Consider the following 24864-nt stretch of genomic DNA (forward strand, 5'->3'; position numbering starts at 1 on the left):
ACAACAACAAAAAAAAGAGACAGAGAGAGACATACCAAAAAATTGACACTTAACTATAAAAATAAAGTGACATTAACCTGAGTGGATGGGTGAAATCGGTGAAGGGGATTAAGATCACACTTATCGGGGCGCCTGGGTGGCTCAGTGGATTAAGCCGCTGCCTTCGGCTCGGGTCATGATCTCAGGCTCCTGGGATTGAGCCCCGCATCTGGCTCTCTGCTCTGCAGGGAGCCTGCTTCCTCCTCTCTCTCTGCCTGCCTCTCTGCCTACTTGTGACCTCTCTCTCTGTCAAATAAATAAATAAAATCTTTAAAAAAAAATCACACTTATCTTGAAGAGCACTGTGTAATGTATAGAATTGATGAATCACTATATTGTACACCTGAAACCAATATAGCCCTGTAGGTAGACTACATTGATTTAAAATTTTTTAAAAAATACTTAGAATCAAAGGGACCAAAAGAAACAAGTTTTTTGGTTCTAATTACAAAGGTAGTATATATGCCTTTATATCATATCAGTGATTTCAAACAATATACGGAAAATATAGTTTATATTAAGGCATTCTTTGTGTTATACAGTTCTATGGGTTTTCACAAATGCATAATGCCTTGTGTTTACCGTTACAGTTTCATACAGAATAGTTGCACTACCCTAAAAATCCCTTGTGCTTTACCTATTCATCTCTCCCTCTTGCTTCAGAACTCTTGACACCACTGATTTTTTTTAATGTCTCTATGGTTTTGCCAATTTAAAGAAGAAAAAAAGAGACAAAGAACAAAGAAAAAAAAAGAATTTTCAATCAATATTCTTGAAAGTTAAGGAAAGTCCACAGAATTTTCCAAATTAAAGAAGACTAAAACATTATGGTAATTAAATTAACATGTAATTCTAAATTGTATTTTTTATATAAAGGAAACTTTTAGTCACTGGTGAAACTTAAATAGCATTGTAGTTAATAATATAGCATTATTAATGTCCTAACTCTAATGGTTATAGCATGCTTATCTAGTAGAATATTCTTTTTTTTGTTATAAACACAAACTATTATATTGAACAGCAGATGGACCATCAAATGGTGCAATAAAACATCCTCATGATTATTTGTTGGTTTTTTAATATTTTATATTGTTTCAAAATTTTAAAAATAATGAAAAATTTAAGTACTGCCCTGTACCTCCAATTAGGGGCATATGTCACAAGTTAATGAAATCCTCCCAACATTGACTGAGGAAGCAAGAGAGAGGTTTCCTTTTTTTTTTTTTTTTTGATTTTTTTAGATTTCATTTTTTTTTTCAGCATAACAGTATTCATTGTTTGTTGCACAACACCCAGTGCTCCATGCAAAACGTGCCCTTTTTAAATAAACCCTCTTAATGTGTAGAATGGTCATAGTGTCCCAGGGTACTGGAATATCTGAAATTCTTGTTGGGCTTAAGTATAGAATTTAAATTTTTTCTTATTCTCTTTTGGGGACTATCTGTTTTGTAGCTAAGGAAATTCACTTTGTGCTTAAAGCAATTCATAATAGTTTTATGTCCTTCTTTCTTTGGTTTGTTGTTGTTGTCATTCTATTTTTTTACATAACTGGTATTCCTCTTGACACTAATCTCTAGGGGACAATTCTTTTTCTTTCCTTTTTTTAAAAATTTTAATTAATCCCCTGTGTCTCTTATGTGCAAAATGATAACACCGTGCCTTTTTGTTAGTGCATGATTTGAAGCCAGAATTTCTTGTTAAAAATTTGGGTTCCTTTCATGTGAGGGATTTCCCCAAATCCATTTTCATTTAGAACATTATATTTTCATTTACAATTTTTTATGGAAACAGTTACTTTCATTTTAAATATAAGAAAAGAAGATGGAAAATGAATCTTACCTGACCAGGAAGAAGATTCTAATTGATTTATTTTTAATATCTGGGTCATCATTGTAATGAGTGTAAGTGAAAGTGAAAGATAGTAACAGATGCATATCATGTCCAGAATGCATATTATTTTTTAGACTCCTTCTAAGAAGGAATTAACTTTCCTCTTAAATTATTGAATTTTTATAATGTTATAAGAGAGATAATGTTCATCATTTATTTTTGACCCATTTCTATCATATTTCCATAGGAGAAAAATTATACCAATGTCTCCAGATATGGTAAATCACTTATAGTTTGCAATAAATATCTGGATCATAAGTGAAAGCAGTAATTCAAGTACAAGACAGGTCGTATCCACTGACTTTTGAACCGTTATGTATTTTTCTATTTTTACATAGATTCAATCATCAAAACTTCATGATCAAATGCAACTGATATGAGAACACTGATGTGTTAGAAACAAAAGAAAAATAATATTAAGTGAAATGAGACAAAGAAACAATGGGGCTGCATCGTGGAAAAATAAATAATATTATATATCATGATATTTCAATCATGGAGAAATATATAACTCATTGTTTCTAAATATCACATATATTTAAGCATTATTTTTGAATAAACATTGAGAATTGACATTGGTTTAATTTTTTAGGTGTTACAAGAACTTTTCAAAAATTTTTAAGCTATACATAGAAAATACATTTAAAGTCAAGGTTATGTTCTATTTAGCACAGTTTAACAGAGCTCAGCTCATTTGGAAATGATCAGCTAAAATTTACATTATCTTTTAAGTTCAAATAGAGAAAAAGAAAAAAATTAATAGTTTTGTTAACATAGCTGTTACTTAAATGGAACAATATGTTAGAGGCTGCCTAGGTTGATCTATGTTATAATTTTAAGTACTATCTGTCTTACTAAATTGGATCAACCTTTTAACTCATTTACATTTTTTACTTTTTTTTTTCTGTAGCTTTTTAAAAAAATCCTTATTTCCACTTCAGGAGTTGTTTTCCTATGTGTATTTCATAAGACTCAAATCTGAAATGAGGAATCAGTCAAGAGGGATGGAGTACATTCTCCTAGGATTGACCGATGACCCAAAACTGCAAATTGTGATTTTCATATTTCTCTTTATAAACTACGTATTGAGTATGATGGGGAACTTAACCATCATTCTTCTTACATTGCTAGATCCCCACCTTAAGACTCCCATGTATTTTTTCCTCCGAAATTTCTCATTCATGGAAGCTTCATTGACAACAGTCTGTATTCCCAGATAAGCATCGTGACTAAAAACAAAATAATTACCTACAATGGTTGCACATCTCAGTTATTCTTTTTCCTCTTACTAGAAATTACAGAATTTTACCTACTGGCTGCCATGTCTTTTGACCGGTATGTAGCAATCTGCAAACCTCTACATTACCCCATCATTATGAACAACAAAATGTGTTACCAACTTCTACTCAGTTCATGGACAGTTGGCTTTCTGCTTTCATTTGCACCACTGGCTGTGGGACTAACACTGGATTTCAGAGCTTCCAGAGTAACTGATCATTTCATGTGTGACATTTTCCCTGTACTGCAGCTTTCCTGCACTGACACTCATTTCTTGGAATTGCTTGTATTTGTCTTAGCTATTGTAACACTCATGGTCACTTTGCTTTTAGTGACTCTTTCTTACACATATATTATCAAGACCATTCTAAAAATCCCCTCTGCTCAGAAAAAACAAAGGCTTTTTCTTCTTGTTCTTCTCATATGAGTGTAGTCTCCCTTACTTATGGGTGCTGTATCTTTAATTACATAAAGCCAACAGCAAAGGAAAGGGTGATTTTATCCAAAGGTGTAACTGTTATTTACACCTAGGTTGCCCCTTTATTAAAACCTTTCATTTATGCTCTCAGAAACCAGCAAGTGAAGCAAGTTTTCAAGGACACACTCCAAAAGTTTCTCTTTTTTCAAAAAATGAAGAGGAAATTCAATTTTAAAAAATCTTAGATAAAAAAGTAAATAAAATTTTTTTTCCATTTTATTTATTTTTTCAGCGTAACAGTATTCATTCTTTTTGCACAACACCCAGTGCTCCATGCAAAACGTGCCCTCCCCATTACCCACCACCTGTTCCCCCAACCTCCCACCCCTGACCCTTCAAAACCCTCAGGTTGTTTTTCAGAGTCCATAGTCTCTTATGGTTCACCTCCCCTCCCCAATGTCCATAGCCCGCTCCCCCTCTCCCAATCCCACCTCCCCCCAGCAACCCCCAGTTTGTTTTGTGAGATTAAGAGTCATTTATGGTTTGTCTCCCTCCCAATCCCATCTTGTTTCATTTATTCTATCATATGATCTCCCTGATATGAGGACATGGAGAAGCAACATGGGGGGGGTAGGGGGATAGGAGAAGAATAAAAGAATAAAAGAGTAAATAAAATTTTTGACTTACAAGTTTACTTAATCTGTTCTTCAATTAGTTCACCTCATAATATTTTTTCACCTCACAATATTTTAACCAAACTTTTCAGTGAAGTGCATCTTTTCCTTCCTACTTCTCTTTATTATCATAATTCCTTTCAAAGATCAAGGTGTGTCATCTATTAGGTTATCAACACAAATATGAAATTTCTTTTATTCTCCAGGACATGGTACTGACCTCCCAAAAAAAAAAAAAAAAAAAACAAAACAATTTTAAATTGATATGTATCGTAAGATTTTAATAGAATTTTACAGACATCAATATAACAACATGGACTACCACTGGGACTCTAGGAAGCACTTCAAATATGTCAATTGTTTTCAATAAGGAAGGAAAAAGGCAGGTTTCAAGTTATAAAAAGCACATGTATTCTTTTTTATAATTATTTTTTTTTATTTTTTATAAACATATAATGTATTTTTATCCCCGGGGTACAGCTCTGTGAATCGCCAGGTTTACACACTTCACAGCACTCACCACAGCACATACCCTCCCGAATGTCCATAACCCCACCAACCTCTCCCAATCACACCCTCCCCAACAACCCTCAGTTTGTTTTGTCAGATTAAGAGTCACTAATGGTTAGTCTCCCTCCCAATACCATCTTGTTTCATTTATTCTTCTCCTACTCCCCTAACCCCCCATGTTGCATCCCCACATCCTCATATCAGGGAGATCATATGGTAGTTGTCTTTCTCCGATTGACTTGTTTCACTAAGCATGATACCCTCTAGTTCCATCCACGTCGTCGCAAATGGCAAGATTTCATTTCTTTTGAAGGCTGCATAGTATTCCATTGTGTATATATACCACCTCTTCTTTATCCATTCATCTGTCGATGGACATCCAGGTTCTTTCCATAGTTTGGTTTTTGTGGACGTTGCTGCTATAAACATTCAGGTGCACATGCCCCTTCAGAACACTATGTTTGTATCTTTAGGGTAAATAACCAGTAGTGCAATTGCCGGGTCATAGGGTAGCTCTATTTTCAACTTTTTGAGAAACCTCCACGCTGTTTTCCAGAGTGGTTGCACCAGCTTGCATTCCCACCAACAGTGGAGGAGGGTTCCCCTTTCTCCACATCCTCGCCAGCATCTGTCATTTCCTGACTTGTTAATTTTAACCATTTTGACTGGTGTGAGGTGGTATCTCATTGTGGTTTTGATTTTTATTTCTCTGATACCAAGTGATGTGGTGCACTTTTTCACGTATCTGTCGTTCATCTGGAAGTCTTCTTTGCAGAAATGTCTGTTCATGTCCTCTGCCCATTTCTTGATTGGATTATTTGTCCTTTGGGTATTGAGTTTGCTAAGCTCTTTATAGATTTTGGATGCTAGTCCTTTATTGATATGTCATTTGCAAATACCTTCTCCCATTCTGTCAGTTGTCTTTTGGTTTTGTTAACTGGTTCCTTTGCTGTACAGAAGCTTTTGATCTTGATGAAATCCCAATAGTTCATTTTTACCCTTGCTTCCCTTGCCTTTGGCGATGTTCCCAGGAAGAAGTTGCTGTGGCTGAGGTCAGAGAGGTTGCTGCCTGTGTTCTCCTCAAGGATTTTGATGGATTCCTTTCTCACATTGAGGACCTTCATCCATTTTGAGTCTATTTTCCTGTGTGGTGTAAGGAAATGGTCCAATTTCATTTTTCTGCATGTGGCTGTCCAATTTTCCCAATACCATTTGTTGAAGAGGCTCTCTTTTTTCCATTGGGCATTCTTTCCTAAAAAGTGCATATGTTCTAAAATGGAGCAGGATTTCATCTGGTAGGTCTATTATAGACCTGAAAATTTGGAGTGAATAAGAATCACACACCTGTTTGGATTACTTCAAAACAAAGTCAAAGTTCTCATTCCTAAATTGTCTTTTCAATATACCTGTAGTACAGTGTAGAAACATGGACTCTAGGTAATTGTAATACAGGTAGTTTCCATGACAGTTTCCTTTTTTAATATCAAAACCTATGTGAGCAGATTATTATTTTATAGACAGTGCTATGTTAAATGTATTGTGGATGGGTATTTGGGTATTAGAATCTGAGAGACAAGTTAGAGGACTAATATTTTAAACTAAGTGAGTTATTTGAGAATTGAAACACGATAGTGTGATTGAGTTATTTGAGAGTTGAAATGTGATAGTGTGAATGAATCTGAAGCTCCAGGTGATGGTTCCAGAGAAATTTAGGAACACAAACTGAGAGGAATGGTTGAACATTTGGATATATGGGATATATGAGATAAATGGAAGAGATTTTTAAAAATGAGTTACATCAGAAGAATAAATGAAACAAGATGGGATTGGGAGGGAGACAAACCATAAATGACCCTTAATCTCACAAAACAAACTGGGGGTTGCTGGGGGGAGGTGGGATTGGGAGAGGGGGAGGGGGCTATGGACATTGGGGAGGGTAAGTGCTATCGTGAGTGCTGTGAAGTGTGTAAACCTGGCGATTCACAGACCTGTACCCCTGGGGATAAAAATACATTATATGTTATTTAAAAAAAAAAATTTGGAAGGGGAGGCGAACCATAAGAGACTATGGACTCTGCAAAACAACCTGAGGGTTTTGAAGGGTCAGGGGTGGGAGGTTGGGGGAACAGGTGGTGGGTAATGGGGAGGGCACGTTTTGCATGGAGCACTGGGTGTTGTGCAAAAAGAATGAATACTGTTACACTGAAAAAATAAATAAAATGGAAAAAAAATAAATAAAAAAATAAAAATGAGTTACATCATCTTTCAACTTCCTTTCTGCCTACTCCTGTGTGGACTCACTCATGTTTTTTATGCTGTTAAAGAAAGGAGTGTTACTGGTATTCCCTCAGATAAAAACAAAATATAAGCCTACAATGAAATCCATGAAATATAATGAGTTCTATATTGATATAATATGCCATCAGAGAAATATGAATGAGAAAAATAATTATGGCATTTAATGCAGTAACTTCTATCCATGTGGCTCTAAGGGAAAAAAAATTAAGTTCAGGTTTGTATTCTTTTTTTTTTTTTCATTTTATTTATTTTTTCAGTGTAACAGTATTCATTCTTTTTGCACAACACCCAGTGCTCCATGCAAAACGTGCCCTCCCCATTACCCACCACCTGTTCCCCCAACCTCCCACCCCTGACCCTTCAAAACCCTCAGGTTGCCCCAACCTCCCACCCCTGACCCTTCAAAACCCTCAGGTTGTTTTTCAGAGTACATAGTCTCTTATGGTTCGCCTCCCCTCCCCAATGTCCATAGCCCGCTCCCCCTCTCCCAATCCCACCTCCCCCCAGCAACCCCCAGTTTGTTTTGTGAGATTAAGAGTCATTTATGGTTTGTCTCCCTCCCAATCCCATCTTGTTTCATTTACTCTTCTCCTATCCCCCTACCCCCCCATGTTGCTTCTCCATGTCCTCATATCAGGGAGATCATATGATAGTTGTCTTTCTCCGATTGACTTATTTCACTAAGCGTGATACACTCTAGTTCCATCCACGTCGTCGCAAATGGCATGATTTCATTTCTTTTGATGGCTGCATAGTATTCCATTGTGTATATATACCACATCTTCTTTGGAACAGAATAGAGAGCCCAGAAATCGACCCTCAACTCTATGGTCAACTAATCTTCGACAAAGCAGGAAAGAATGTCCAATGGAAAAAAGACAGCCTCTTCAATAAATGGTGCTGGGAAAATTGGACAGCCACATGCAGAAAAATGAAATTGGACCACTTCCTTACACCACACACGCAAATAGACTCCAAATGGATGAAGGACCTCAATGTGAGAAAGGAATCCATCAAAATCCTTGAGGAGAATGCAGGCAGCAACCTCTTCGACCTCAGCCGTAGCAACATCTTCCTAGGAACAACGGCAAAGGCAAGGGAAGCAAGGGCAAAAATGAACTATTGGGATTTCATCAAGATCAAAAGCTTTTGCACAGCAAAGGAAACAGTTAACAAAACCAAAAGACAGCTGACAGAATGGGAGAAGATATTTGCAAACGACATATCAGATAAAGGGCTAGTATCCAAAATCTATAAGGAACTTAGCAAACTCAACACCCAAAGAACAAACAATCCAATCAAGAAATGGGCAGAGGACATGAACAGACATTTCTGCAAAGAAGACATCCAGATGGCCAACAGACACATGAAAAAGTGCTCCACGTCACTCGGCATCAGGGAAATACAAATCAAAACCACAATGAGATATCACCTCACACCAGTCAGAATGGCTAAAATTAACAAGTCAGGTTTGTATTCTGATTTATTTTACTACTTTAAGTCAGCACTGTTAACCTTCTTCTTTCTGATGGTAATTACAAGGAAATAAGTTCATGTTATTATATTTAAGGCCCTCAAAGCCTTCCATTAAGCTCTTTAAAAACTACTAGACCCTTATTAGATTTGGATTATGAGTATTTTTCTTACTCTTTGGGTTGTCATTTCACTCTTCTGGTAGAGTCATTTGGTCACAAAAGTTTTAATTCTGATGAAGTCAAGTTGTTTCTATTTTTTATTTGGTTGCTTGTGTTTTCAGGGGCATATGTAAAAGAACCTTTGCTTTATCCAAAGTTGCATAGATGTATACCTACCACTTATTCTAAGAAATTTATAGTCTTATATTTTACATTTAGGTCTTCGGTTAATGTTTGTGTATGGTTTGCGGTAAAGATTCAAGTCACAATTTGCATGTAAATAGTTACCACAACGTGATTTGTTGAAAAGGCTATTATTTCCCCATTAAACAACACCCTTCTTAAAAATCAATGGACCATTAATGCACAGGTCTATTACTTTGAGGTAAAACTCAGTTGCTATAGCTCTATTACAAAGCTGTCATCATCAAGACAGCATGGTACTGGCACAAAAACAGACACATAGACCAGTGGAACAGAATAGAGAGCCCAGAAATCGACCCTCAACTCTATGGTCAACTAATCTTCAACAAAGCAGGAAAGAATGTCCAATGGAAAAAAGACAGCCTCTTCAATAAATGGTGCTGGGAAAATTGGACAGCCACATGCAGAAAAATGAAATTGGACCACTTCCTTACACCACACACGAAAATAGACTCCAAATGGATGAAGGACCTCAATGTGAGAAAGGAATCCATCAAAATCCTTGAGGAGAACGCAGGCAGCAACCTCTTCGACCTCAGCCGCAGCAACATCTTCCTAGGAACAACGGCAAAGGCAAGGGAAGCAAGGGCGAAAATGAACTATTGGGATTTCATCAAGATCAAAAGCTTTTGCACAGCAAAGGAAACAGTTAACAAAACCAAAAGACAGCTGACAGAATGGGAGAAGATATTTGCAAACGACATATCAGATAAAGGGCTAGTATCCAAAATCTATAAGGAACTTAGCAAACTCAACACCCAAAGAACAAACAATCCAATCAAGAAATGGGCAGAGGACATGAACAGACATTTCTGCAAAGAAGACATCCAGATGGCCAACAGACACATGAAAAAGTGCTCCACGTCACTCGGCATCAGGGAAATACAAATCAAAACCACAATGAGATATCACCTCACACCAGTCAGAATGGCTAAAATGAACAAGTCAGGAAATGACAGATGCTGGAGAGGATGTGGAGAAAGGGGAACCCTCCTCCACTGTTGGTGGGAATGCAAGCTGGTCCAACCACTCTGGAAAACAGCATGGAGGTTCCTCAAAATGTTGAAAATAGAACTACCCTATGACCCAGCAATTGCACTACTGGGTATTTACCCTAAAGATACAAACATAGTGATCCGAAGGGGCACGTGTACCCGAATGTTTATAGCAGCAATGTCTACAATAGCCAGACTATGGAAAGAACCTAGATGTCCATCAACAGATGAATGGATCAAGAAGATGTGGTATATATACACAATGGAATACTATGCAGCCATCAAAAGAAATGAAATCTTGCCATTTGCGACGACGTGGATGGAACTAGAGGGCATCATGCTTAGTGAAATAAGTCAATCGGAGAAAGACAACTATCATTTGATCTCCCTGATATGAGGACATGGAGAAGCAACATGGGGGGGTAGGGGATGGGAGAAGAATAAATGAAACAAGATGGGATTGGGAGGGAGACAAACCATAAATGACTCTTAATCTCACAAAACAAACTGGGGGTTGCTGGTGGGAGGTGGGATTGGGAGAGGGGGAGCGGGCTATGGACATTGGGGAGGGGAGGCGAACCATAAGAGACTATGTACTCTGAAAAACAACCTGAGGGTTTTGAAGGGTCAGGGGTGGGAGGTTGGGGGAACAGGTGGTGGGTGATGGGGAGGGCACGTTTTGCATGGAGCACTGGGTGTTGTGCAAAAAGAATGAATACTGTTACGCTGAAAAAAAAATAAAAAAATAAAAAAAAAAACTCAGTTGCTATACCAGTATCACATTGTCTTGATCACTGTACCTTTATATTAATTTTTGAAATTGGAAAGTATGACTCTTTCAATTTTGCTCCTCTTTTTCAATATTGTTTTGGCTACCAAGGTCCCTTGCAATTCCATATGAATTTTAGGATTAGATTGTTTATTGATGCAAAAAGAACAGTTGAAAATTTAATAAGGATTACATTGAATCAGATCACTTTGGGAACTGTTATCATCTTAATTAACAATGTCAAGTGTACTATCCAATAACATGGGATGTCTTTATTTATTTAGGACTTCTTTTTTTTTTTTAAGTTGTGGTTTGTTTGTTTGTTTTGCTACAAGTGTTGCACTTTCATGATTACATTTACATAAAATAAGTCTTACAACTGAACAATAAAAAAGACCAACACTCAAGAAAATATAGACAAAGGGCTTGAAGAAGATATACAAACAGACAAAAAGCACTTGAAAAGATGCTCGAGGACAGTAGTCTTTAGGAAAATGTAATTCAAAACTACAATGACATACCACTTCACAGCTACTAGGACAGTTAAGTATGTGTGTGTGTGTGACTGTGTGGGTGTGAGTACATATATGTTATTTATATATAACCCAAAAAACAACAAGTGTTATTGTACATAATAACAAGTGATGATGTACAGAATTAAGAACACCATACGCCGCTGTTGGAATGTAAAACACGCAGCCACTTGGAAAAGTTTGACAGCTCATCAAGAAGGTAAACACAGAGTTACCATATAACCCAGAAATTCTAAGAATTGAAAACATATGTTCATGCAAAAATTTCAACACACATTTTCACAGAGGATCAGGCATAAGAGCCAAAAAGCAGAAACAACACAGGTAACATTTAAGTGATGAATGGATACACAAAATGTGGTACAGGTGTATTTCACTTTATTGTGCTTTGCTTTGTTGTATTTTGCATACACTACATTTCTCACAAGTTGAACATTTGTGACAATCCTGCATCAAACAGTTCTAATGGTGCCATTTTTCCAACAGCATTTGTTCTTTTCAGTATCACATTTTGGTAATTCTCACAATATTTCAAGCTTTTTCATTATTATTATATTTTTTATGGTGGAGAAAGTTTTAGTGGTATGGATTGAATACCAAACCAAAGCCTACCACAGAGGAAAGCCCTAATTTTCTCCAATTCTGTGAAGTCAGGAAGAGGTGAGGAAGCTACAGGGAAAAAGAAGTCTGAAGCAAGCAGAGAACAGCTCATAAGGTTTAAGGAAAGAAGCCATCTCCATAACATTAAAGTATGCAGTGAAGCAGCACGGACTGATGTAGTACCTGAAGTGAGTTATCCAGAAGACCTAGCTAAGATAATAAATGAAGTTGACAGTACTAAACCACACACTTTCAATGCAGATGAAAAAGACTTATAGTTGATGAAGATGCCATCTAGGCTGTTTATAGATTGAAAAGAGGAGCTAATGAGTGACTTCAAAGCTTCAAAGTCTAGGCTGACTCTCTTGTGAAGGCTAAGGCAGCCAGTGACTCTAAATTGAAGCCAATGCTCATTGATCATTCTGAAAGACCTAGGCCTAAGAATTATGCTAGCACTACTCTGCCTATGCTCAATAAATGGAATAACAAAGTCTGGATGACAGCACCTTTGTTTACAACATGGTTTACTAAATATGTTAAGCCACTGTTGAGATCTACTCCTCAGTAAAAGATTCCTTTCAAAATATTGCTGCTCATTGACAATGCACCTGAGCATTCAAGAGTTCTGATGGAGAGGTACAATATGGTTAATATTGTTTTCATGACTGCTAACAAAACAACCATTCTGAAGCCCATGGATCAAGGGATAATTCTGACTTTCAAGTCTTATAATTTTAGAAATACACTTCATAAGGCTAGAGATGCCATAGATACTGATTTCTCTAATGGATCCGGGCAAAATAAATGGAAAATTTTCTGGAAAGGCTTTACCACTCTAGATGCCACTAAGAACATTCAAGATTCATAGCAAGGGGCCAAAAAGAGTCAACATGAACAGGAGTTTAGAAGAAGTTGATTGCTGGGGCACCTGGGTGGCTCAGTGGGTTAAGCCTCTGCCTTCAACTCTCAGGGTCCTGAGATCGAGCCCCACTTCGGGCTCTCTGCTCAGCAGGGAGCCTGCTTCCTCCTCTCTTTCTGCCTGCCTCTCTGCTTACTCATGATCTCTCTCTGTCAAATAAATAAATCTTTAAAAAAAAAAGAAGTTGATTGCAACACATAGTATTTATAAATATCAGTTATTTTTCTGTGTAGAAAAAATTGAACCACAGATTTTCATCAGAATTGTTTCTATTATACCAATGAGAGTGAATCTTGGAAGAAATTCAAAGTATAATTTACTTATTTCTGTGATTGGGGATCTTTCCATATTTGAAACCATTTATAAATTAAAAATTACTGATTCATTCTCATTGTGTCAATGTAAAGAAATTTATTAATTTACCATACATAAAAGCATATGCAATCATTTTAATCCAATAAATTTGGACAACAATTGACAAAGCATATTTAGAATATCTGCATCATGCTTAACAATTTCCTTGGTCTCTTCAGAGCCATTCCCTTACTCTCCATGCCTGTTAATGGATTCAGATATACACAGATGTCTTTTGGCCACATCAATTACTTTTACTTTTTCTGGAATTTCCTATAAAAGAAATCACAAATTGGGACATTTAATTTCACAGTTGGAGCTTCACCCATTTTCTTCCATACATGCTTAAATTCATTCCTTTTTGCTAATGCTATTTGGCAAATCTGAATTTACCATATTTGATTTAACAAATTCAGAATCTCTGTCATCCTTTTGTTATAGCCAGCCTTCCCTCCCCAATTCCCACACATTGGTGTTTTTTTCTCTTTGGAATCTCTCCATAAGACTCAATGATTTGTTTCAATTAGAGTCATAATCAAGTACACACTATATTCTGAAATGCCAGTCCCTAAAAGCATATATCCTCCCATAATGTCCTTCTGAAATAAGTGCCAAAGGAAAAATAATTGGGGGTAGTGGTTATTCCTCTATTCTTTGTTGACTCTACTCCTCAATTACCATTCTCCATGGCAGTTTGAATTACAGAATTACACCAATTGTCTTTAGAGGACAAGATACATGTAAGAAGTAAGAAGGATACATGAAAAGAAACACCATTCACCATTTTGTTGCTCTTTTTGGCATCTCATCCTAACTTCTTAATTAACATCTTCTACTCTCTTTTTAGATGCAGCATGTTGCAAGACAACCTACTTTTCTCCTTTGTGCTAGTATCTACTTGATCTTTTGGGCTTTATACCCAAAGACTTCCTATAGAATAATACACTGTCTTACCTCTCATCTTTGTTAACCTCTCATGAACCAGCATATTTGGCTTAAGGCTATACTGCTGGTTATATATAGAATCACAAAATGGTGTAACTACAAGAAATCATAAATTTGCAAATTCTTACAGCATGGGTCCTATATCAGTCAGGATTCAGGTGAAGGTAGGATTTCTGTAAGCACTTTGGAAAGAAAGGAGATAATGGAGAAATTATAGTGTTTAAAAATAATGAAAGAGGTAGCTATGGAAGGAAAAGTTTGAACACCAAGGAGAATGTTGAGGAAACTAACACCAAAGATCTCATGTTGAAGCCCTGTGAGAATACTTCAAGAAACCTTAATGGAAAATCACAGTGAGTCTCAGTTATTTCTGAGAAAGCATCTACCTATATCTTAGCAATAAAGTTGGTAGTTTTCAGACACTTCCTGAAAATCCACTATGATCTATCGTGCAAGCACCAGCCTGGCTTCAAACTGGAGAGCAATAGTCTCCACTCCCCTTCCAACTTCCAAATTTTGTGCCAAGTCCTATCAATGACAAATCATAAATTAAGACCATACAGGGAAGGGAACCATCAGAAATAGCATCTCACTTTCTCTACAGCACTGAGAGAACAACTAAGAATGTATTATGTGATGTTGAGTTGGCAACAGATAGCTCAATGCAAGTGCTTTGAAAACAACCAAAGTCAAGTCCTTCTATTGCCAATTATTTATTTTTCCACTGGCTCTGCCTGAAGTGCTATATCGGTATTGGGAGCAGCTTAGTAGAGATGAGATGCACGGTCCCTTGGTGGCTCAGGGACCAAGAGTTTTAACTCAAGTCATGATCTCATGCATTGTGGAATTGAGCCCCATGCAGGATCAACACTCAGTGGAGAGTCTACTTGAAGATTCTCTCCTTCTGTCCCTAACCTCACTCTGTCCAACTCTCTCTCCCTCTAAAAACAAACAAACAAACAAACAAATAAATAAATAAATAGATAGATAGATAAATAAATAAATAAATAAATGTCTTTAGGGAAAAAAGAGAAATAGAGACTTTACATCTCCTTGTTCAGTTTACCTCCACTATTTAGGGCACTATGTCAAGATCCTGACATTATAAATGCTTAAATGCGTGTTATCCACTCATGTTATTTCCAATACCTTTGGCAATCTGGTTGAAAATGACATCTCTACAGGGTAGAATAGATGAGTTTCTGTTAAAGGAAGAATGATCAGTAAAGTGATAAAAATAGGGTAATAAATTATATTATTACTAATGTAGTATAATTTTCCATGAGGCTAGCACAGGTGTAAATTTTAAGCTCTAGGGGTGCCTGGGTAGCTCAGTCACTTAGGTATCTGCCTTTGGCTCAGGTCATGAGTCCAGGTCCTGGGATTGAGCCCTGCATCAGGCTCTCTGCTCAGTGGGGAGCCTGCTTCTCCCTCTCCCTCTGCCTGCTGCTCCCCCTACTTGTGTGCTCTCTCTGTCAAATAAATAAAATCTTTTAAAAATATATTTTAAGCTCTAGAATGTCCAAGGAGAATAAGGCCACTACAGTAATTTAGGAAATCAATTATCTTAGTAAATCCCAAATCCTGAAGGAGAACTGTTGTTCATTTATTCATTAGTAAATCAATTAATTATTTTTTGTATTTATGTTTATTTGTTTATATGTTTTCTTTTTAAGTCTGTATTTAAGTTCCAGTTAGTTAACATATATCTTAATATGAGTTTCAGGTGTACGACCCAGTGGCTCAACACTTTCATACAACAACTGTTGTTAATCAGACATGCACTCCTTATTCCCCATCACCTATTTCACCCATCCCCCCAATCCACTTCCCCTCTGGTAAACAACACTTTGTTCTCTACAGTTGAGGGTCTGTTTCTTGGTTTACTTCCCTCCATCTGTTTTTCCCCTTGCTTATTTGTTTTGTTTCTTAAATTCCACATATGAGTGTAATCATATGGTATTTGTTTTTCCCTGAATGACTTATGTCACATAACGTAATATTCTCTAGTTCCATTCCTGTCATTTCAAATGGGGATGTTTCAATCTTTTTTATGACTGAGTAATATTCCATTGTGTTTCTATACCATTTTTTTATCCATTCAGCATTTGGTGGAAATTTAGACTCTTTCTATAATTTGGCTATCATAGCTAGTGCTGCTACGAATATAGGTCCATGTAGCACTTTGAGTTAGAATTTTTTGTCTTCTTTGGGTAAATATCTAGTAGTGCAATTGCTGGATCACAGGGTAGTTCTATTTTTAACTTTTTGAGGAACTGCCATACTGTCTTCCAGAGTGGCTGCACCAATTTGCATTCGTCACAAAAGTGCACGAGGGATCCTCATTTTCCACATCCTCATGAACACTTGTTTTTTCTTATATTATTTATTTTAGCCACTCTGACAGGTGTGAAATAATATCTCATTGTATTTTTGATTTGTATTTCCCTAATGATGAGTGATGTTGAGCATCTTTTCATGTGTCTGTTAGCCATCTGGATCCCTTCTTTGGAAAAGTGTCTATTCATGTCTTCTGCCCATTATTTTATTGGACTGTTCATTTTTAGTGTTTTGAGTTTTATAAGTTCTCTATATACCTTGAATATTAACCCTTTATTGGATATGACACTTGCAAATATCTTCTCTCATTACATAGATTGCCTTATAGTTTTGTTGGCTGTTTCTTTTGTTGTGCAGAAGCTTTTTATTTTGGTGTAGTCCCAATAGTGTATTTTGGCTTTGTTTCCCTTGCCTCAGGAGATATATATTGAATAATATTGCTATAGCCAATGTCAAAAAGTTTACTGCCTATTCTCTCTTCCAGAACTTTCATGGTTTCAGGTCTCACATGTAGGTATTTCATCCATTTTGAATTTATTTTTGTGTATTGTGTGAGAAAGTGGTCCAGTTTCTTTGGTAATAGATCATAGCTACACTTGTGGTGAATATAGCATAATGTATACACTTGTCAATTCATTATGCTTTCCATCTGATCATAACATAGCAATATAACTAAAGTACTAATGTAACTAATAGTTGTGTGTCAGTTATACTCAATATATTAAAAAAAGAACAAATAAATGAGCATTGATGAATGATTAGAAATGAATTGAAGGGAGTTGAGGGAAATTGGAAGGGGAGATGAACCATGAGAGACTATGGACTCTGAAAAACTACCTGAGGGTTTTGAAGGGGTGGGGAACCAGGTGGTGAGTAATGGGAGGGCACGTATTGCATGGAGTACTGGGTGTGGTGCAAAAACAATGAATACTGTTACGCTGAAAAGAAATTAAAATAAAAATTAATAATAAAAAAAAAAGAAATGAGTTGAGATGCCTAAGAAACCACTTCTAGCAGGGAAAACAACATATGTGAGAGTGAATGACTTTTACTCATGATTTATTTCACTTAATCTTTATAATAAAATATGAGTTAAGAGTACTAGCCCTCAGAAACTGATAGAAAGGTTGAATAGATTTTGCAAGTTAAATAAATTTTGCAACTTTACAAAATCATTCGGTCTCTTTAACCTCAAAATCAAGAATTGTGATCATGGCCTTATGATATCTCATTATGTGAATTGTGGCTTCATTTTTGTCTCTGTTTATAAAATATGGAAATGATTTCTAATATCTGTGATGGCTAGGACCCAATGAAAAGGGCTCATTCTTGTTGGTAGAAGGACAATTTTTTTAAATGATCAGTTCTTTTTTTTAATTATTTTTTATTTTTTTTTCTTTTTTTTTTTCATTTTATTTATTTTTTCAGTGTAACAGTATTCATTCTTTTTGCACAACACCCAGTGCTCCATGCAAAACGTGCCCTCCCCATTACCCACCACCTGTTCCCCCAACCTCCCACCCCTGACCCTTCAAAACCCTCAGGTTGCCCCAACCTCCCACCCCTGACCCTTCAAAACCCTCAGGTTGTTTTTCAGAGTACATAGTCTCTTATGGTTCGCCTCCCCTCCCCAATGTCCATAGCCCGCTCCCCCTCTCCCAATCCCACCTCCCCCCAGCAACCCCCAGTTTGTTTTGTGAGATTAAGAGTCATTTATGGTTTGTCTCCCTCCCAATCCCATCTTGTTTCATTTACTCTTCTCCTATCCCCCTACCCCCCCATGTTGCTTCTCCATGTCCTCATATCAGGGAGAACATATGATAGTTGTCTTTCTCCGATTGACTAAATTTTTTTAATAAACATATAATGTATTTTTATCCCCAGGGGTACAGTTCTGTGAATCATCAGGTTTACACATTTGACAGCACACATCATAGCCATACCCTCCCCAATGTCCATATCCCTACCACCCTCTCCTGATCCCACTTCCCCTAGTAACCCTCAGTCTGTTTTTTTGAGACTGAGTCTTTTATGGTTTGTCTCCCAATAGGAGGACAATTTTGAAGTACTTATCAAGATGTGGTGCTTGTATATATGTTATTCTAGTAGTTGTATATATGCAAATGAATGCATAAAAATAGACTTAGCATTTTGGCTAATGATGTGAAATTGATAGCAAGCTAATTCCTTGAATCTTAATAAATAATGAAACTACTAAATTATTATAAGTTTCCTCTGGTAGTCTATGAATTTATTATAAAAGGATGAGTCCCAGCTCTGTAAGTTGACAAGGAATGATAGCTAGGACATATTGTTAACTGGAAAAAAAATTGCTGAATATTTCTGTAGTAAAATTGCATTACATATTACATATTAAAAATGTGCTCTCTGAGTGTGTGAATATGACTGTGAATAAAATTTCTGATATAATAGACTGTAAATATTTAATACTGGTTAATTTGAAGATTTGAGGGCAAATGGTGAATCACTTAGAAACATAAGGGCCATTCCATCCCTCTTTATACACTATTGACTTATAATTAATTCACTGACATTTATTTCTCATGGTATTAAGTCTATACACTCTTAAAATTAAAATATTAAAAACTGAGTTTCAAATACCCTTCTGATTTTTAAATTATTGCATTTCTTTCTTGATATATTCATTCTTTTTTATGCTCGTAGAGATGTATAAATGAATAAAACTTGAGTGCTACCCTCAATGAAGAGTTGGAGCTCAGCTCTGTATTTAATGAACACAAAAGAGTTGAAAATAAATCATCTCCTCTGTGAAGACTAAGTGCCATGTGCATTTGAGAAAAATTAAATACAACCAAGGAGAAACTAAGTTGATTGGATATGCTGGTAGGTATACTTTTGTTTCTATCTCACTATATTGCTTAGTTTTCTGAAAGATGTACTTCATGACATCACTATGCCTCTTAGGCCCATCTCTCCTGCATCTGGCTTTTCTTTATTCTGTCCTTTCATTCATTTATACAGTGACTAGAGAAGGTAAATTTGTTTCATCTTTGGATAGTATTCAATCCTCATCTTATCCAGAGAGCTTTAAAACCATTTACATTTTAGTCACAAAGCAGTGCTCCCTGGAAATTTACTTAAAGGACTCTCAGAGTTACAAGAGTAGCTTTTTAAAATTTAGGTCAGAATAACGTTTATGTTTATATGAAAAAATGAAAGAGATAAAGAAAAATTTCTATACTTAGAGGATGTAGAAAACTTGTATGTAATTAAGCCTGCATTTACTCTGTGTGAGAGGCACTTACATAAGAGAGGAAGGGTGAATTCCTGACAAAAAGTCTCCAGAAGTAGCTTATGAATGCATCACCTCTCACATTTTAAGTAAATTAAGAAAATCTGGGATTACACTTCTGTCTGGAATCATTAGACATATCCAAAATTAAGTATGTTCTTATCTGTCAATAAATATATTTTTATCTTTCTCTCATTCAAAAGGTTATTTTTGGAATACATTGCAGGAATCCCTAAATTATCACTTTAACATACATACTACTTCTAATTTAATATTTTAATATTTTAGTATTTCAGTTTGTTCAAAATATTGTAACAGACTCTGCTTTTTGATATGCAAATTTTGCTGAAATGTGTCACAACAAGATGTCTTTTTTTAGCGGAAGACAAATCTGATCATCAGAAAAAAAAATAAGAGACTGAAATTAAGGTACAATACAAGCTTTGACACTTATCACCTACTGACCAGTCCAGTTCATGCTGTACAAATAATACACGGTTTCAGACCAGTTAAGTGGTTTGGATTTGAACCCAGATATCTTCACTCTTCCTTATGGAAACATCTATGGTTATATCATTTAATATTTTTTAAAAGAAAAATTATGGGGCACCTGGGTGGCTCAGTTGGTTAAAGCGGCTGCCTTCAGCTCAGGTCATGATCTCATGGTCCTGGGATCGAGCCCCGCATAGGGCTTGCAGCTCAGCAGAGAGCCTGCTTCTCCCTCTCCCTCTGCCTTCTGCTCTGCCTACTGTACTCTCTCTCTGTGAAATAAAGAAATAAAATCTTCAATAAGTAATAATAATGAAAAACAAAAAAATGAAAATAAAAAAGAAATTAAAACCTACTACTTTGAAAACACATACAAGAAATTATTCACACAAGTTTTCTAGGAGAGTGCTTTCCTACCTCTTTAACTTGGGGAAATTCTTCCATACTAATAGCAGTAATTCATATGATTTTAAATAGAAAGAGAACATGAAATAGTATAAATATGTGTATAGATATACAGGTCATAATAATTACATGTAGACTGAAACAACATAAAATATGACCAGGAATTCAGATGTGATCAAACTCTATTCTAAGGTCTCCAGCTTAGATTATTTCCGCTTCTTTCTCCCCTCTATCTCTAACTTCTAAGGTTGCTGGAGGCAAGGACTTCTGACACGTGAGATAGTAGGAGGCGTTGGAAAAACAGAGTGTTAGCAAAAGTTGATCAATGGCTAAGGTTAAAACACTCACACACCATTAAAAAATACAGGACCTGGGGCGCCTGGGTGGCTCAGTGGTTTAAGCCGCTGCCTTCGGCTCAGGTCATGATCTCAGGGTCCTGGGATCGAGTCCCGCATCAGGCTCTCTGCTCGGCAGGGAGCCTGCTTCCCTCTCACTCTCTCTGCCTACTTGTGATCTCTCTCTGTCAAATAAATAAATAAAATCTTAAAAAAAAAATACAGGACCTTTCCCATTTCTGAGTATTCTCGATGTAATTAAGCTTTAACTTACAGAGTATGGGAAACTAGAAAACAATTGGAGTAAGAGCACAAAGGTTATTCTCACTAGGAAGAAACCCATGCTCACATTCCCGAAAGTTAACAGGTGTTATTTGGAGTCAGAAAGGATGGGGAAAACTACCTGCTCTAGCCCTTCAAGCTCTGTGATACTAAATGTTTTCAAACTTGCCTTAGCTGAAGATTTCACCAGTAAAAGAGAGGAAATTAATGGATCACTGCTATGTTCAGTTCACTTAAAATCTCACCTGTAGATGAAATGACATACTATTTCAGCCAAATTCTGGCTCCATATTTAGAACTTTGCTAATTTGAATCCTACAGTTTTTAGACTCCTTGTCTTCTCTTCATGCTGATTTCATTTTTAATCATATTCCCTGTGCTCATGTCGCTCTTAAAACTTAATTATTGTCGGTCTAATATTACTGATCACTTCAACTGTGATTATTTTCCCCAACTGCAACTTTCCTGTTTAGACACAAAATTCCTAGAGATAGTGGGTTTTTTCTGGTCTCTATTTTATTTAATGTTCACTTTGGCATTGATATTACTGTACTATGTATATATCATCAGAACAATTTTGAGGATTGCTTCTACTAGTCAGAGGACAAAGGCCTGTTCCACTTGTTCATCCCACATGATTGTCATCTCCAACTCCTATGGAAGCTGCATTTTTATATATATTAAACCTTCAGCAAAAGACCAAGTGTTTCTGAGCAAGGGAGTGCTGTGATAAACACTTCAGTAGCCCCCATGCTGAACCCCTTTATTTACAGCCTAAGGAAGCAGCAAGTCAAGCGAGCCTTCATTGACAAGGCAAGGAAGATTGTATTTTTCTCAAGCAAATGAAATGCTGCGGTGTCACAAATTAGATACATTGCAGGGAAATTTAAAATATACAAAATGAAATTTGAGCCAGCTTTAAATCACAGTGGTCTTCCTGCTATCCTTATTCATTCATTCTTTCTTTCTTTCTAACAGTTTACAAGCGCATTTAATATATTTCCAATTCAACTGAAATAATTTCTGGCTCCCATTCTTCTGAACCCATTGTTAGTTGCAACTTCTTGAGCAATAATTGTTTTATTCAGAAAGTTGTATTTGAGTTTTTTTAGGAAAATAGTTATCACTTGGAATAGATGAGACACTGTATAAATATTGATGTGATGTTTTTCTTACACAATACAGACAATATAATCTTGTCATTTTCATTGATCTTTCTCAGAAACTTCCTTCAATATCTCACAGTTTCTCTAGGAAAAAAAAATTCCTCAAATGCCATATGATTTATTGAAAAATGTGGATGCTATTATTTTAAAATAAAAAAATATTGCATACTTAATAGAGTATATCCATATAATTTAATTATTGATTTTTTTTTTTTAAGCATAGATCTGGGGTGCCTGGGTGGCTCATTCATTAAGCATCGGCCTTCAGCTCAGGTCACGATCCGAGGGTCCCAGGATGGAGCCCAGCATCAGGCTCCCTATTCATCAGGAATCCTGCTTCTGCCTCTCCCATTCCCCCTGTTTGTGTTCCCTCTTTCACTGAGTCTCTCTGTGCCAAATAAATAAATAAATACTTAAACAAACAAAAAAGCATAGATCTTTAACAGTATAAAGATCCCCATATTTCCAAATCCCACAATGACTCTTGTAATATATAGGTATATAGGTAGATACATGCATACATACATACATACATGCATAAATACATACTGCAGAAAAAGTGAGGAAAAAGCTGTTTGAGATCAATAGAATACATTCACTTTCTCTAATTACATGGAATTTAACCTCTGTTTTCTCACTACACTAGAATATAGATGTATATAGCTCCTTCTCTAGTTTTAGACTAGTTTAAAACTGGGCATGTATGTAAATTATTTAATGCCTAAACAAAATCACTCATGTTTTTAGAAAATAAAAACTTCATAACAGAACAAAATTTTCCATCTCATATAAAATTGGAATTTCATCGTTAAAATACTTTTCCATTCAACTGAATGTATTAAATGCATCAAGTATTTTGGATGATATGTATGTTTGGTGTTTGTGTGTGTGTGCGCATGCGCACATATGTAGGTTAAATAAGAATTGTGGATAATAAAATGTTTCCTAAATAATAGAAATCACTTTTTTAATAAAAAATATACTACAATCTTAATTAGTTGTTCAACATTCATAATGATCCCTATACAATGTATTCAATTGAGAAATACAGCACAGGATTTGTTAAGAAAAAAATAAAAAAGTGATAAAAAATTAAAGGGAACTCATAATATAAGAGAAAATGTATGAATGGTTTCTCAATTTCATCCTGACTGAAGTATAATTTACATGTGAAAGAAGGTAAATAGTTGACAAATGGGGTTTTTATAGCCTCTCTCAATAGAGGCTTCCCTCTGGTAAGTCAGATGGTAACTGGTAAGTCAGATGTCAGATAAATCTGGCACACATAATGTACTATAGGGATGGAAATGTGTCTGTCAAGTACATAGTGCAATTAGTTATCAATAAATAGTGATTATTAATAATATGGGATTATATAGCTAATTGCTATGGTTGTGAATAAGTACAAATTATATTTGTAAAGTGGTGAGAACACAAGATCTACACATTTGTATTTTTAAAGGTACAATACAATAATGTTTTCTTTCATTTTTATTTAAATTCAGTTAATTGAAATAAAATGTTTCATTAGTTTCAGAGGTAAGGTCAATGATTCATCAGTCTTATATAATACCCAGTATTCATTACATCACATGTCTTCCTTAATGTCCATTGCCTGGTTACCCCATCCCCTCACCCCTTTCCCCTCCAGTAACCCTTAGTTTGTTTCCTATGATTAAGAGTTTCTTATGGTTTGTGTGTCTCTCTCTGATTTCACTTTGTTTTATATTCTCCTCTCTTTCCCTATGATTCTCCATTTTGTTTCTTAAATTCCACATATGAGTGCTTTCCCCTCCAGTAACCCTTAGTTTGTTTCCTATGATTAAGAGTTTCTTATGGTTTGTGTGTCTCTCTCTGATTTCACTTTGTTTTATATTCTCCTCTCTTTCCCTATGATTCTCCATTTTGTTTCTTAAATTCCACATATGAGTGAGATCATATGCTAACTGTCTTTCTCTGATTGACTTACTTTGCTTAGAATAATACCCTCTTGTTCCATCCATGTCATTGCAAATGGCAAGATTTCATGTTTTTTGATGGCTAAGTAGTATTCCATAGTATAAATGCACCACGTATTCTTTATCTACTTATCTCTTGATGGACATTTGGGATCCTTCCATAGTTTGGCTTTGTGGATATTGCTGCTTTAAACATTAGGGTACGGGTGCCCCTTCGGATCAGTACATTTGTATCTTTGGAGGTAAATTCTTAGTAGTGCAATTTCTGGGTTATAGGTTACCTCTATTTTTAACTTTTTGAAGAACCTCCATACTATTTTCCAGAATGGCTACACCAGCTCACATTCCCACCAACAGTGTAAGAGGGTTCCCCTTTCTCTATCCTCCCTAACATCTGTAATTTCCTGAATGGTTAATTTTAGCCATTCTGACTGCTGTAGATGGTATCTCTTTGTGGTTTTGACTGGTATTTTCCTGATGCCGAGTGATGTGAAGCATTTTCTCATGTGTCTGTTGGCCATTTTACAGTCTTCTTTAGGGAAATGTTGACTTGTG

The 24864-nt window shown here is 36.0% G+C and overlaps 1 pseudogene; it reads left to right on the plus strand.

Moving 5' to 3' along the window:
* The first annotated feature begins 2912 nt into the window (after positions 1-2912).
* The window catches only part of LOC123946446, an 80685-nt pseudogene continuing 58733 nt past the window's right edge, over positions 2913-24864 (plus strand).

The sequence above is a fragment of the Meles meles genome, chromosome 7 (genome assembly GCF_922984935.1).
Source record: "Meles meles chromosome 7, mMelMel3.1 paternal haplotype, whole genome shotgun sequence".
Taxonomy (NCBI): Eukaryota; Metazoa; Chordata; class Mammalia; order Carnivora; family Mustelidae; genus Meles; species Meles meles.